We start from the raw sequence: 17,766 nt of genomic DNA, 5'->3' as shown, positions 1-17,766 counted from the left end.
AACTATGATTAATTTATTTAATTAATGGTCTGAATTTGGTTAAGTGAATTAAATCAAATAAATTGAATAATTTATTTAATTAATAGGAGAAGAGGGTTAAGATGAATTAATTAAATATTAATTTAATTAATTATTGATTGATGGTTAAATAATCAAATAAATACTAAATATTTATTTAATTAAGTGGACAGATTTATGTGACTACATTTGCCCCTCTTTGAGATGGTGCGGTTTTATTGCATCGTTTCAAAGAAAGAAAAATAGGTGTGAAAAAATATGCCCCATAAATGTTAATTTAGTGGGTGGTATGCCCCCTCGAGAGATGGGCCAAAAAATTTCAAAAAATTGGGCGATCTCTCGAAAAAGAACGAGAAGTGGAGGGGAGGTAGAATAGAAGAAATTAGCAATAATGGTGAAAGAATGGAAGAAAACGAAGTGAATATGGAGAAACGGCAAGCCAATGAGTACTCATAGGTTATGCAGGAGATACGATGAAAATGTGGTGTTGTGCTTTTGATTGATGCTATATAATTGATCAAAATGATTGGACAATCTGGTGCAATTGGTTAAATTGCCTCGGTCGAGTCAAAGCGTGATAGTTGATGTCAGTTGTTGGCTTGGAAATGATAAAGTCTGAGTAAGTGAATCAAAGTGACCCATTGTGACTTAGACAATTGACGTAATTGCCTGATGAAGTCAAGGTATTTGAAGTAAAATACTTGTTGAGACTTAGACAATTGATGTAATTGTCTATTGTGATTGTGTTTGATTGGTTGATCAATTGATAGTGTGTGTGTGTGATGGATGGTTGTGGTGAATCATAGTAGCCCCGTTGAGACTAGGTCATTATAATAAGTGTCTGATGTAGTCTAGGATTACCATGATCAATTACCTGTTGAGACCCAAAAATACTTGATCAGAGTATCTGTTGATAGTCTAGGTGTGCGTGAGTCGATGTACCTGTGCAGATAGAGTAACTTGCTTGATGGGGTTGATGGGAAATGATGTAGGGTATGCGATGCTGATTATCGAGATGGGAAGGGTGAGGGGGGGTTCTATGTTAGATAGAAGAAATGGAGGACCTATGACATTCCTATGGAAGAAGAGGAAAATAGAGTATCCATTGTCATTACTATTTATGCATGATATGCATCTATTATGAATGTATGGATGGATGGAATGAAACGAAATGCAATATATACAGATGAGATGGAATGACGATTTGTAGTGCTTTATTTTCATCATTGAGCTTTAAAATCTTGTAAGAAAATACAAGCAACTTGACATAATGATTCAAGATGACCAGAGTATTCCTTACATGGATTTTGATATATCAAGTTAATATAAGCAACTTGATATAATGGATCAAGTTGACTTGAGTATTGCTTGCAGAACATAAAAGGATTATCTCCTTTCATGCATGACTTGGAACGTCCTCCTTGATCTTTGGCTGATCATATCCTGAGACAAGTTCATACCATAGTAAGAGATAAACCTGTATCGAGCTTGGATGAGGTAGTAGGAACCAAAGATGGAGCATTGTACCTGTAAGCAAACAACATATATATAAAGAATAAAGAATATGGACCATCGATAATGGTTCATGCTCATATGGTCAAGGTATACGTTATAGTCAGCAAGCCATAGTGATCTATGACTATATTTTACGTAAGATTACGTAGCTTAGAGAACTTCCCACGTAGACACCATTAGTACATGCCCCAGAACTTCATCAAAATAATTGACAGAAGACATGCAAACAATGTCGTAGGAACCATCTTGGCTACTCTAATCACTTACAGATATCCCAGAGTAGCATAGGAACCTGATATATATAAATGAATGAATAACCTATAAATCAACCAAGTATTTGATAGCTTAAACAAAATTTTCTTGTCAAAGAAAATGTCATCTTGTCTTTGTTTTGGTAAGGAAGGATGCATCCTTGTTGAAGACAGTTTGAGTGTTGATGTTGATTGTTTGGTTGGTTTGATAAGTGATCATCATTTGAGTATTTTTTCAATGTTTGTTTGGTGTCTTCTTGAATGTGTATATACAAGGTGTTGCCATGTTTTTTATTGATTTTTAATGTTTTTTGGATTTTGTGATTGTTTGAATGTTTTTGATATTGTGTGATTGTTTTGAATGTTTTTGGTATTTTGTGAGACAGTTTTGAATGAAGAACCCAACGAATCACAAGTAATGTAGAATCCACTTCCATCAATAGGTAAAGGGCATTTCCCCCAGTGTTAGACATGACTATGAAAAAAGTGGGATGCAAGATGCATGAAGTACTTTTCTTGATTTCAGATCAATAACAAGCCATGGTTTGGGTGGATGGATGTGTGTATGTAATGAATGTGATCGTAACAAGCCTAAAAGACAATGGAGCCATAGCCTTTATGAGTGGCACCTCTTTGCCAGGTTTTCACCATTGCACTTACCCAAGGTGCCACCAGAGTGGTTGTTCACCATTTGGATGTATGATTTTTCTTTACTATTTTGATGTTTTTGTATTTTCTTCAAGACATTTTTTCTTAATGTTTTTGGTATTTTTCCAGTATGTATGGGAGCTTGATGCTCTATACAGCTTATGTAGAAAACCATTTTGATTGGATTTGCTAGCAGTTCTCCTTCTGAAGTAGCCAACTGATATGCCCCAGACCCAAGTACAACAGTGATAACATATGGACATAGCTAGTTTGATTCAAAATTTCCCTGATGTTCTCTATTTGGTTGGTTATGAGGATTCTCTCAAAGAACAAGATCACCTACCTCAAATGTACGAGGTCTAACCCAATGATTATAACTTTTGCTCATGCGCTGCTGATAGGCTTTGAGGTGGTTGTATGCAGCTTGTCGTTTCTCATCAAGTAGTTCCAAGTCTTGAAGACGTGATACTCTGTATGCTTCATCATCTATTAGATTATGCAAGGAAACCCGTAGAGATGGTATCTCAACCTCGATGGGAAGGATGGCTTTTGCACCATAGACCAGTGAGAAAGGAGTTGCGCCTGTAGGGGTTTGAATACTAGTTTGATATGCCCATAGTGCTGGATTTAATTGAACATGCCAATAACGGCCGACATCATTGACTATCTTCTTGAGGATTCTCAATATGTTCTTATTTGATGCTTCGGCCTAACCATTGCCTTGTGGGTAATAGGGAATGGAAAAGCAGTGTTGGATGTGAAACTTCTCATAGAGTTCACAAACATCTTGATTCTTGAATGGAAGACCGTTATCTGTGATGATGGACATGGGTACACCATACCGGCAAATGATGTAATTGAGGATGAATGAGGTGATCTTCGTGCCAGTGACTTGGGTAAGTGGAATAGCTTCAATCCACTTTGTGAAGTATTCGGCGGTGGTAATAATGAATTTGTGGCTGTTGGATAAAGATGGATGGATTTTACCCACAAGGTCAAGTCCCCATTGACAGAAGGGCCATGGTGTTGTGATTGGTTGCAGTTCCTGTACTGGTGCATGTATCAGGTCTCCATGAACTTGGCATTTCTTGCATTTTCTAACAAAGTAGTAGGAGTCTTTTTCCATGGACGACCAATAGTATCCAGTGCACATGAGTTTCTTGGCTAGTGAAGGACCACTTGCATGAGTTCCACAAATTCCTTCATGTACCTCTTCCAAGGCCTTTGTTATCTCATCCTGTTCCAAACATTAGAGGAGAGTACATCAAGACTGCATTGGTATAGGGTTTCAACAATAATGGTATATCGAGCGGTTTGGTGAATGAAGGTTTTACATTGGTTATTCAATTGGTTAGGAGGGAGTGTATGATCGTGGAGGTAGGTGTAGAACTCACCATATCGTGGGGATTCAAAACCGACAAGGCAACATATCATCTCGGATTTAGGGATATCATAAGTGGGAATCCAAAACTGTTTGACCAAGAACTCATAGCATGTTGAATTTTGCGAAAGATCTAGGAGAGATGCAATAGTAGCCATAGCATCAATAGCTCAATTCTAATCTCTTGGTATCTGCTCAAAGGTGATAGTAGTAAATGATGCCTTTAGGCTATCCACCATTTGCTTGTATGGAATGAGTTTGTCATCTTTAGTCTGATATTCATCGGTTGCTTGTTGAATGACTAGTTGGGAGTCGACATATACTTGCAGTTCTTGTAACTTCCATTATATGGCTAGCCTGAGTCTTGTGATCAAGGCCTCATATTCTGCTATGTTGTTTGTGCATGGAAATGTGAGCCTGTAAGACTTCGGGATGCTGTCACCTTGAGGCGTGATAAACAAAATGCCTACCCCTGAGCCATTGTATGAACAATTAAGGTATAGTTTCCATGGTTGTGCTTCTGTGATCATGAATATCTCTTCATCTGGAAAATTAGAAATGAGATGATGATTGCCTATGAGTGGTGCATCGGCCAATTGATCTGCAATAACTTGTCCTTTAATAGCCTTATGGTCCACATACTCGATGTCAAATTCACTTAGAATCATCACCCATTTGGCCAAGTGGCCAGTCAATGCAGCTTTACTAAGTAAGTACTTGAGTGGATCGATCTTTGCAATGAGTTGTACCTTTTGTGTTAATAGATAGTGCCTCAATTTAGTGGCTGCCAAGATTACTGCTAGGCAAGCTCACTCAATAGGTGTGTAATTGAGCTCATAGCCAACCAATGTGCGAGAGATGTAGTATATAGAACACTCTTTCCCTTCTGCATTTTGTTGTGCCAATAGTACTCCCAAAGCTATATTAGTTGCTGAAATATAGAGCAATAGAGGCCTACTTGGATCTGGTGGGATCAGCAATGGCATATTCATGAGATAATCTTTAAGCATCTGGAATGCTTGCTGGCATCTAGCATCCCACTGAAAGTGGATGTTCTTGTGCAGCAGGTGTGTAAAAGGGTGACACTTATATGCCATCTGTGCAATGAATCTTTGGATGGACTATAGCCGCCCTTGTAATGTCCTTAGCTAACTGATGTTCTTTGGTGGTGGCATGTCCATGATTGCCTTGACCTTTGTTGGATCGACCTCAATGCCTTTGCTTGAGATAATGTATCCTAGAAGTTTCCCTGAGGTTACTCCAAAGACACATTTCTTTGGGTTGAGTTGAACATGATATTGTTCTAGTCTATCAAAGATTTTCTCTAATATGTCCAGATGACCTTCTCTTGTGAGTGATTTTGCTAGTAAGTCATCAACATAATCTTCCATTATGGTATGCATCATATCATGGAAGATAGTGGTCATTTCCCTTTGATAGGTTGCTCCTGCATTCTTGAGACCAAAAGGCATTACATTCCAATAGTATGTGCCCCATGGACATGTGAAGGCTATCTTATGTTGATCCTATGGTGCAATCTTTATTTGATTGTACCTTGAAAAGCCATCCATGAGTGAAAGCATGGCATGTCCAGCTGTTAGGTCCACTATTATGTCGATGTTTGGTAGGGGGAAGTCATCTTTAGGACATGCCTTATTTAGATCTCTGAAGTCGGTACAATATGGATGCCCCCATTTGGTTTTCCAATAGGCACAATATTGGAGATCCAATTTGCATAATCAATTGGTCTATTAAAACCAACATCCAATAGTTTCTTAAGTTCTGCTTTGACTAGTACTGCAATCTGAGGATGCATCTTGCAAAGTTTCTTCTTGACAGGCTTGGCTCCTGTGGGGACAGTGAGGTGATGCATGACTAAATCCAGATCAAGACCAGGCATGTTTGCATATGACCATGCAAAGTTAATCTGGTGTTTTTGGAAGAATTCAACAAACTTGGGTTGTTCCTCTAAAGTCAAAAGAGATGCTAGATGTATGTGGTGAGGAGTTTCAGGAGTCCTCACCTTGTATTCTTTTGTTTCCTTGATGAGAATCATTGATTGTTCTTGCTATGTACTAGAGGGGAGGATGTCAAACCTTTCATCGTCAAGCACCTCAGAGAGGTTTTCACCATTGGATACACTCTTTCTTTTTACTTTTGTGGGATCAAACAGTGCCACAATGTCGTTTTCATTGGAAGATCCATGTTTTATTGTTATATTTTTGCAGCCGAAAGGTTTGGCATCTGCCCCAAAGTATGCTGCGCTATTAAGTTCTATGGCAAATCCATCTTTGTGATCCCCGCTTGGTATGTTATCCCATAATTCCAAAAAGTCAATGATCACCTCATTGTTTTGGAAGTGGTCAAGGCATGGGGGATTAGGTTGGTTCCATTCGATGAGTTCAGGATGGATAATGGGCATTACCTCATCGATTAGGTTAAGTTCATTAGATGTGTCAGTGAGGGTTAAGACGTTGTGGTGAAGGTCATTGATGGTACTCTCCCTGTCAGAATCAAGCGTAGGATGTGACGTAGGGTCTGTGGAAGAAGTTTCCAGCTTAGGAACCCAAGAGGTCTTTATTCGTGCTTCTCCATAAACAGGGATTTCTTTGTGAGGTGGACGAGGTGATGCGTCTTCCTCATCTGAAGTATTTAGATGTACTGAATCAAACTCCCACTCATGTGAGTCACTCTCTGAGTCACTTTCTAGTATCCTATTACTATACCATACCAGAATATCCTTTGATTTAGAAACTACAGGTGTGATCAGCTGATGTACCTAGATAGACAGAATGATTGGTGCTGTAGGAAGGATTATTGGAATTAGTGAATCTGATACATGGAGTATCAGCATTGTTGACTCTGCTACTTCTACTAGAATTACCAGTGTTGTTGATACTGTTATGGGTCCTGATACAGTTGTTGCTGCTAATGATGCTATTGATGTTATTGTTGCTGCTGATAGGGTTGCTAGTTTGATTGGTGGAATGATAGGTGTTGGGGATGATCTTGCTGGGATTTTTAGCCTCAGTGGGGTAGTTGTGATGGTCTGCGGTGCTACTGATATAATCAAAGGTGGCCTCTTTGTAGTAGGTTGATATAGAGGTTTGTTGGGTTTCCCTTTGAATCAGAGATTGGGTAGGATCTCCTTTTGAAAGCCTAGTCCTGTGTTATCCTTAGGCTTTAATTCTGGCTGCAACGGCTCATGTTGCCCTTTCTTACAATGCCCCAAAGCACTTTGACCATCATATCACATTCTTTGCATGATGAGAAGGCCTTTTCCATATTGATTGGTGGGAAGCTTAGCTTACAGAATGTCGGTGGTGATAGGATCTTTATAGATCCATTTTGCTAAGTTTTCATCTCTGGTTTCCTCTTCTTGACTCTTTCCAAGGATGAAAGGTGTCAAAGTACATGCTAGTTTGACCAGTGATGTTTGAAGTACTTGTTGAAGTTTTCCATGTGTTTTAGGAGAAGTGGGCATTTGTCCAACACAAAAGAGTTGGCTTAGATTGTATTCTCCAGGACCTTCTTCTGCTATTTTCATCTTGAGCTTCTCTTGCTTGGGTATAGTGGTGTTTGAACTGGAAAGAGAGGCTAGACTTACGTATGAGGTGGAGGAGATGGAGTCTCTATTGTTGAGAATGGTAATATCTAGTTGATGACTTATATTATGACAATATGCAAAGGGATTTGCATCTCCCAGGATTGTGATTTCTACACCATTATGTGGGAACTTGATACATTGATGGTAAGTGGATAGAATGGCTTGCATGGCATGTATCCAAGGTCTTCCCAATAAAAAACTGTATGGTAGAGGAAGGTCCAAGACTTGATAGATGATGTGTTTCACCACAGGGCCCACTCGGATTGCTAGTACAATAGCTCCTTTCGATGAACGCTTTGCATCATCATAAGCTTTGATTGTGATCTTCTTACGGGGATCCACTGATTCAATTGCATATCCCAATGTAGTGACTAATTGTAGTGTACAAATATTCAAACCTACTCCATTGTCTATCAAGACTCGCTTGATCCTATGCTAGTTGATAAACCCTTCAATGTGGAGTGAGGCATTATGAGGTTGCTGGAAGGATGTGTTGTCACTTTCAGAAAAAGTGAGACAAGGTGATGACCTTAGATTTCCGACCATGGCTTGGAACTGATCTGTATTTAGGTTTGTAGGAACTGACACCTCTTGGAGAGCTTGATCCAAGATTGTTTTATGAGATGGAGATAGGTGCAATAGCTCTAAGATAGATATCAGTGCGGGTGTTTTATCTAATTGGTCCACAATGTTATAATGCTTTGGGATAGATGTGGTGCCTTGTGGAGCTGCTTTTATGGTAATCTTGCCGCAACGTGTAACAACATTGCAAGTGGAGCTGAGATTTTTGATAGTAATAGTTGTAATTTGTTCACTAGCATCGTATAGGTGATTCACAGTGTAATTATACGTTGCTTGCATATAATCAGTGGTGTCTGTGTTTCTCCCTGAAGTGGAAGGACCCCTTTGATCTAGTGATGGAAGTGAATTTTTGAACATGAGATGATCATTGTTTGTTTTTTTTGGGTCATGTCCTTCGATTTCGATATCACCTTGGTCAATAAGATCTTGAATAAGATCTTTCAATCTATGACAATTGCTTGTCTTATGTCCTTTTCCTTGATGAAAATCACAATGTTCAGTATCCCTCCACCATGAAGGTTTGACTTGAGGTTTGTAATTTGAGGTTTTGGGTAGGGTCACCAGATTTTGAGAAACCAATTGGTGTAACACTATTTCAATGGGTTCCCCTAAGGGAGTGTATGTTCACTTTGGTTTAAAATTTTGTTGATGTTGTCTGGGTTCCTCTTGAGGTATGTTGCATCCTTGATTTGGAATAGCAACTATGTTATTCTTGGGTGGGGGTTCTGTCCCACAAATCGGACCATAGGTTGTGCACTTTTGATAGTTCTAGCATCCACAACCTCATCATTGATGACATTTTTATTTTTGTTCCAGAAGTTTGGCTTGTCACTATTGAAGTGCGGGCGAGGGCCATCCTCTGTCTCATTGTAGATTTTGATCAACCCTTTTTTGATGAGAACCCACTCACACTTTAAACCTTTGGTGATCATGTCATTGAAGGAATCTGTGTCTTTGACATCCAGGTGAAATTCCATTTCATCGTTTAAGTTGGAAATAAATATTTCCACTAATTCTTGTTCGGGTAATTGAAGGGAACATCTGCTAGACATTTGATGCTATCGTTGCAGAAAGACTGAAAATAGCTCACTTGGTTTTTGTTTAGTGTTACATAGATCAGTCGTTGTGATATCTCGGTCAATGTTGTGTGAGTAATGTGCCAGGAACTTCTGGACTAGTTCTTCAAAGGTCCTAATGCCACCTAGTAGTCGGGAAAACCATAATGTGGTTGTTCCTCCCAAACTTTGGGGAAAGAGTCACATTAGGTACGTATCCTCGTATGCCACTTCTAGGCAAGCTTAATGGAATTCTCTAACATGATCACGAGGATCTCCTTTTCCTCTATACTTTTCAAACTTGGGTGTTTCAAACCCTCGTGGAAAAGGTGGCATATGAAGATTCCTATCAAAGGGATAGGGAAAAATGTCATTGAGTGAAAAGTGATTAGTTTTCACACCACTATGAAGTTGTTGGGTGAGATTTTCAACTTGTTGCCGCAACATTTCTATTTCATTTGGAGGAGGAGGAGGTGGGGGATTACCTTGATGAAGGTTGTATCTGATGGGATCTTGACCTCTTTCTTCCTCATTACAACTTTGTCATTCTGATGCTTGCCTTAGTTGCGCAACATCAAAGTCAGAGGGTAGTTTGGCTCCTTGTTGAGCAAGTCTTAAAAAGTGAGCATCAACATTTCTCCTGAGTATTTCATCAAACAGTTGATTAAAGAGAGGGTTGTGTTGTGCCCTTTCTATTGCCACATGAGTAGGAGTACTTGGATTTTCGTCATTTACGTTTCCTCCTAGGGCTTCTTGGAATTCATTGATATTGTCTTCCTCTTCTTCTTCAATTTCCATTTGTCTTGTTCTAGATTTGGTTTGAGCCATTTTGTTTACAAGTTTTTGTTAAAGTTGGGTGAAAATGATGATGAGTTGTTGATGAAATGAGAGATTTATGTCTGGTGGGGTGTTTTGCATATGGATTTCTAGCACTAAAGGTAGATGTTACCAAAGTTCTTTCTTGATTTGCTTGTTGTGTTTGATTGACAATGTTTGATGTGATCAGGTTTAGAGAGATCTGAGATGTGTTACAGACTCAACTACCTAGTATTGAGAGGATTCACTCATAGACTAGTTTTAACCTGCATAGAAATGTCTCTTAGGATGAGTTTATCCTAGATGTCGAGACACTCTAAAAAGTGATGTATTTGTGTTTGATTCAAACAATATTGAAATAGAACTTAGGACAAGAACCTCTTAATGTTTTGAGAGTTGAAATGGATTGATGATGTGAATGTGGGAATGGATAAGATGCTAGCTTCAATAAAAACTCCCTGACACATAGGGGACAAATTTTTCTTCTTCTCTTTCAGGAGTTGGTGGTTCTTCCCGAGCTACGTTATAGGTGATGCAAATGTCTGGAAAGAAGTCAGGGTTGATCTTGCCTCCTTTGTTCTTGTGATAACTCAAAGTGCGATATTGCATAAAAGCTCGGTGTTTTAATGACTCTTGATCAAACTCATTTGATTTCCCTTGAAGATAGAGACACATACGACGTAGAAAAGCCCTATTAGAGACAAAGATTTGTCTATTAAGATAGAAGAATTTCCTCCTTTTGATAAGAGCCTTTGAGCTCAATGGTCTTTTCTTCAAGTTTATGTGTTGATGAAGATTCTTCTTTCTCAAGATGTGAAGAATGGTCATATAATTTGATACTTTGCTGTTTGATTTTGATCCTTTGTTGATTTCTGAAAAATGTTTGTGTTGGATGAATACTTGTTTTTGGAACTGATTTTTTATTTTTCTTTGACAAGAAAACAAAGCAAGCACACAAACACAAGAATGTTGCCTCAAAAAGGCACAAATAAGTATGGGTCTAGATCAACCCAATCTTTGGACTTTTTATGACCCTTTCCTTAAAATATATTTTAGGTGTTTTCCAAAGCTTGAAATCGGCTCAATTTGCACTGGTTTTGACTCAAAATGAAAACACTTCAAACACTCTTTATCCCTAAGGTCAAATGGCCAGTTGTGATAAGTTCAGCCCACATCTTGATATTTCTTCAAATTTGGTACTACATACCTTATGAATCCCATCGTGGTAGGTAAGGATGTGATATATTAAGTCTTGCACGAGCATAACAAATAGATGATCCCTATGATGGGGGAGTCACCACTTTTATCAGGCTATAAGTAACCTTTCAAAAAGCTATGTTTCTACTCAAGGAATATGTATGGTGAGTATCTTGGGAGCAAAACCTTCTATGCTATTGCACTAAATTTATCACAAATATCTCAATCAATAGAATGGGTGGGCTACTACTTAAAGGTGTTTAGTAATTTTCAATGTTTTTGGACATAAGTTCATTCTGCAGTGACTCACTTAAGAGCCTTGTAAGTTGTGGTGGGGCCCATTTGTCCTTTTGGCAAGTTACACTATAGGAACAACTATACCCAAGGCTACAACTTTCGCTCTCACCTGATTTCTATAGCGGCTCAAAGGATTTACCGCGCGAGGTCATTCCCAAAAGTGATCGATCTCTTGATAGGCCTCTCTTAAAAAGATAAAAATTGAGTGTTACTAACACTTTTCTCTTGCACCTAGGACCATGAAAGCCAAGGGAGAGGATAGTGTGTGTTAGAAGTAGGACCACTCGACAAACTCTTTTGCACAAGTGTGCCAAACACGAAATGCACTTGTTCTTTTTAACTTGTCATTGCAATGATGTTCTATCTATTTGGAGATGTTGCTCCAACAACCATGATGTTCTTTTTAACTTCAAAGGCAATATGTTTGAGTAAACTAGAATTTAAAATCCTAGTCAATTTAATGAAAAACACGCTCGCATGAAGTAAAATCGTTTTTCAACAAATAATGACACAAATTGATTGTTCTTTTTACTTGCCCAAAAATGAAGTGTTGATTGTGAATTTTTAGTTTGATGCAAGAAATAAATTTTGCCTTGTTAATTTTAAGCACCAAAAGAAAAATGAAGCCTAACTTGCAAGAAAAAAAGTTTGTTTGTAAATTTTAGAGCACCAAAAATGAAGTGAACCTAACTTGCCAGAAATGAAATTTGTTTGTAAGTTTTAGAACACCAAAAAATAAAGTGAACCTAACTTGCAAAGAAATAAAATTTGTTTGTAAGTTTATGAGCACCAAAAATGAAGTGTTTTTTATTTTTAAGCCAAAAAAAGAGCTAGTTTAAAACCTGCACATGAGGCAAACAATTAGTAAAATTTGACCATATGGTGGGCTTCCACAAGCCTAAAAATGTTTTATCAGTTACATGGCCTTTTTTTACAACGTTCTGTTACAATAGCACTACTCTGTGTGAAAACAAAAGCGCTACTTAACACAAACATGCTAAAGTAAAAACACAAGTGCTAAAACAGAATATTTATGTCATAATACAAACACGCTAATTTAACAACAAATGTGCTAACTAATGGACAATAGCGCTATACTATTAACAAGAGTGCTAATTTTTGGACAATAGCACTATTGTAAAAAGAAAAGCACTAAAAGACCAAAAACAATAGCGCTAAAGCGCAAACAAAAGGGCCAAAGCGTGACCTGCGTGTCAAGCTAAATAGTCAAAAAGTTAGTTTGTAAAAAGAAATTTGTTGTTGGATTCACGTCAGGTTCACCAAATGATTCTCTGCAAAAAGGATTAGAAAATCTGCTTGATGGCAACACACACAAGAACACAAGAAACAAATGTTAGTGTTAGCAACAAAAGATTATCCTAAATAGGCATATCAAGAGAGATATTAAACATGAAATAGAAGGCATACAAACATAGAATAGATAAACTATACTCCTCCAAATGCTAATCAAGATGCTCATAGTTGCTCCTCCCTTGTTCCTCTCCTCTCCAAGTTTCACATGAGTGTAGCTCTCAGCTTTTAGCACTAGCCATGGATGTCGTATGTAGATTCAAGATGGTTGAAAATGATAAATAAATGCTATGCAAGTGTAGATAGTGATGCTATGAAAAAACTCTATGCTAATACCAGTATAACAACAATACTCTAATGCTTCCTTCTTTGCTTGAGGAGAAGAGTTCTTTATATAGAAGAAATGGGGAAATGCAGGGTTAAGATTAAGAAATCTTAACAAGGGTTAGGATTAAAAGATATTCAATCCATGTGAGACTTTCAACCCAATCCCATGTTGACAAGTGTCACCATGAGGAGGCTTGAGAGGAGAGATAAGGAGCATTAATGCTTGAGGGGACATGATGGTTACCCTAGGGGGTTGGGTTAGGGTTAGGTTAATGGATATTCCTTTTATCCAAGGGATAAATGAATGTGCAAGGGTTAAATGGCTACCTTAGTCAAAGAAATAAATGCTTTGAAGAGACCCATGAGTCAAAAGGATGGTTAAGTTAGAGGAAAGTCTCTAACCAAAGGTAAAAGGCGAGTTAACCATAAATGGTTATGTAAGAGTCTTTAATAGTTTAGAAGACTTTAGAGGTTAACAATTTGAAGACATAAAGCCTTTAATGGTTATTGAAGACTTTGGAGGTTTCTGAGAAGTGACTTCCTTTTATTTAGGAATGTGACAATGATTAGGATAGGATTAGGCTAATTAGAAGGAGTTAGAAGAATCTAGAAGGGATTTAGGCATGCAAGTGGATTTTGTAGGAGAATGCAAGTGGGAGGAATTTTGAGATTTTCAATTAAAAAATAAAATCATTTATTTCAATTAAATGGTGTAATTTGTATTTGGATAGATATTTAAATAAATATTAATTTATTTAAATGTGAATGTGAATTTTGGATTTTATTTAAATAAATTTTAATTTATTTACATGAGAAAAAGGAAGATAAAGCAGTTAAATGCTTGAAGACTTTGAGGGAAACCATTAAAGGCTTAAGAAGACTTTAGAAAGAAGCCATTAAGTTTGAAGACTTTAAGGGAAACCATTAAAGGCTTCAAGTGGGTGAGGATAAATAAAATTTAAAATAGTTGTGCAACTTGCATTTGTAAGAAAATACAAGTGGGTGGAGGATAAAGGTGATTTAAATAAATGTTAATTTATTTAAATGTTAGAGATGGGATTTTGGGGGATTTAAGTAAATATTAATTTATTTAAATGTGAGATAAGATTTAATTAAACAACTATGATTTATTTATTTAATTAATGGTTTGAATTTGGTTAAGTGAATTAAATCAAATAAATTGAATAATTTATTTAATTAATAGGAGAAGGGGGTTAAGATGAATTAATTAAATATTAATTTAATTAATTATTGATTGATGGTTAAATAATCAAATAAATACTAGATATTTATTTAATTAAGTGGATAGATTTATGTGACTATAGTACGTATGTACATTTGAGCTATTTTTTGGATCATCATACATATGTACATATGTACATATGTACATTCGAGCTATTTTTTGGATCGCTATACATATCTACTTATGTACACATTTACATTTGAGTTTTTTTTGCAACATATGAACACATGTAGACATGTACACATATACATATACATATACATATACATATACATATACATATACATATACATACACATATACATGTTCATATACATATACATTTGAGTTATTTTTTGCAATATATACATATGTACACATGTACATTTGAGTTAATTTGTTGCAACTTGTATCTTTAATTTGTTCACATGTATGTATGTACATTTGAATTAATTTGCACAATTTAATTTAATTTGTTCTATGATATCTTTAATTGATTTGAATCACTTAATTGAATTGAATTAAATTAATTGATTTGATTTAATTTGATTAATTCATTTGATTGATTTGAATCACTTAATACAATTGAATTGAATTAATTGATTGATTTGAATTGAGTTGATTAATTTATTTGATTTAATTTAGTTAATTCATTTGATTGATTTGAATCACTTAATATAATTGATTGGATTGATTACTATCACTTAATTAAATGATTAAAATTCATTGGATTGATTAGAATCACTTAATTGAATTGATTTAATTTGATTGATTCATTGGTTTGATTTGAATTGATTTGAATTTTCATTGAATTGATTAGAATCACTTAATTAATTGATTTAATTCAACTAACTAGATCAAATGAACAATTAACAATAAAATCAACAATTAATAATTCAATTAATGATTCAACTAACTAATTAATCGGTTAATCAATTTAATTAATTAATTCAAGTAACTAAATCAAATCAATAATTAACAATTCAAATAACTAATATCAAGATTTATCATATAAAATAATGTATGATCAATTCTATATGTAGCTTGAACTAATTATAAAAATATAATATGGGCTCATAAACACGTGTAATAAACAAGCAAGTAATCTCATCAACAAGTGTCGGGTACATAAACAAACATGTACAAGTGTCTCATATGTACATATAATCTCATCAAAAAGTGTTAGATACATATAAGTTAAAAAAATGTACATGCACTCTACATATAATATCATCAAACAATGATCACATACACATAAACTAGCTTGGTTGGCCCTCCACTAATCCATGTTCTAAATGCTCTCCCTGCACAAGAAAGTACATCTACATGCTTAGCACACGTATATATATAAGCACATGCAAATATTATCTAACTATAAGTATGGAAATTTTAATTCAACATAAGTACATGCAAATTTTACTTCGTTTGATCCACCATGTGCACTAGTAGAGTGTGCAAGGGCCATATGTATCCGAGATGAAGAACTCAAATGTGCTCCACGAACCTGGACCATACATACATACATACATATACATATATATGTGTGTGTGTGTGTGTGTGTGTGTGTGTGTGTGTGTGTGTGTGTGTGTGTGTGTGTGTGTGTGAATAATTTTGAAGTTGAAATTTGCTATTTAAAAACAATAAAATAATATGACCTTACAGAAAAATAAAAATAAAAATGTGTACCTAACAGTGACCATGTGTGGGAGCAAAAGGAGGTTGTAGATCTCCTAATGTCTCCAATGTAGTAGGAAACTGCAAATAATTCAAAATTCAAATTGTGTTAACAATTTTGAAGTTGAAATTCACTATTTAAAATCAAATAAATGATATGACATTACATATAAAATAATGTGTGCCTCACGAGACTAGAAGCCTCTCCCAATCCTGCTGATCTCAAATGAATGGAAGGACACATCGTTAATATCTAGATCTAGTGATGCATCTTATAAACTATGAATGAGCATACAGGTATAGTGACCATGAGCTTGGTTCATGGTGGCTCAGGTGCTAAACCAACTGGTGTAGGCCAAGTAGGAGGTGTGCGATTAAAATCAGTATGTGGTGGAGGGGCTGTAGGGTGCACTGAAACTCCCTCCTCTCTTCCCATATCACCCTGAGGCTCTCTACCACCATCATCTCCATGTACAAGTCATCTCACCCGTGCCATTACATCCTCGAGTGGGATCCCAAGAAGTGAAGAAAGAGTTTTATATGAATCCAATAAGTCACTAGATAATAATGCACTTATCTGTTGTAAAGGATCAACCTCTGTCAACCATGTAGCCTCAAGTGGAGATGGTATGTCCACACGGGCGTAAGGATCAGTGCCACTATTGGATATCACATCTATAGCCCACGAAATGGTAGTCCACAAACATAAGAGATATCTCCGAACAAGATCAAATATCATATGGTTGACCTGAGTGACAATCTCTGCAATGCTCAAGTAGATATCTCGCTTGACATCATCAGCTTCTGCATCAGGTGCCTGTGATAACTTCTAACATTTTGGTAGAACCAAAAGGTTTGGACTAATGAATACTCATTTATTAACAAGCGTCGGTGCATCAAGTCATCTATATTTATCATTGAGCCTCTCTCTGCCCTATCTAGCATTCGTTGGTATACTAGTACAATCAACATCTAGGCCCATATGAAACTTTGAAAACAATCATTTTCAGAAATAAAGTGGCAACTCATCCTTCTATGACCACATTTGATGAGTTGCCAACCATCTAGGATATATGAATGGGGCAACAATCAGACCAGTGTATCTGGTAACTAAACAGCCCCTAATCTTCTTTTGTCTCAGACCTTGATAATCAAGGAACATGGTATGGACCTATGTGGAAGATACATCCTTGTTTATGGTGTCCCATTTCACCATGCCAGTCACACTACAAGAAAGGGATATATAGAATCAACATACATATCATCATAAGGATTATATGTCCTAATAGTGTCAATCATACAAAACAATTCATCCCTAATAGTTTGTGCCCTTTCCTTATTTGGCTAGGTAGCAGCGGCAAGTAATGTGGAAGCAAGATGATCTAGTGCCTTTTGTAGGGCAATAATGGTCTCGACAAAAAGTTGTGCTCTACGCTGACTATCAATGGAGGGCATTGGGCCAGATTGTCTAGATGTCTGCTCAGTGCCCTTAGGATGATCACTAGCATCTGATGTATGATCATCCATGTGGAGAATATTTGTATGTGTAATAAAAGCAAATATTAAATTAAAATTAATTATTGAAAATTATTTTTAAATAATTCAAACTAATTCTGAAAACTATTTTAAACTAATTCAAACATATTTGAAAATGATACAATTGTAATTTAAAGCACAATTCGAAGTAATTGAAATATTTGATACAAATTAATTTAAAGAAAGTTTAAAATTAAATACATGTACATACACATACACGTACATGTACACGTACACGTACACATGTACACATACACATGTACAGGTATATACACACGTACATATTGTACAGGTACCTACATACATACACACGTGCACATATAAACACA

This window comes from Cryptomeria japonica, chromosome 8, assembly GCF_030272615.1.
Source record: "Cryptomeria japonica chromosome 8, Sugi_1.0, whole genome shotgun sequence".
Classification (NCBI taxonomy): domain Eukaryota; kingdom Viridiplantae; phylum Streptophyta; class Pinopsida; order Cupressales; family Cupressaceae; genus Cryptomeria; species Cryptomeria japonica.
Note: the sequence above shows the minus strand (reverse complement) of the source record.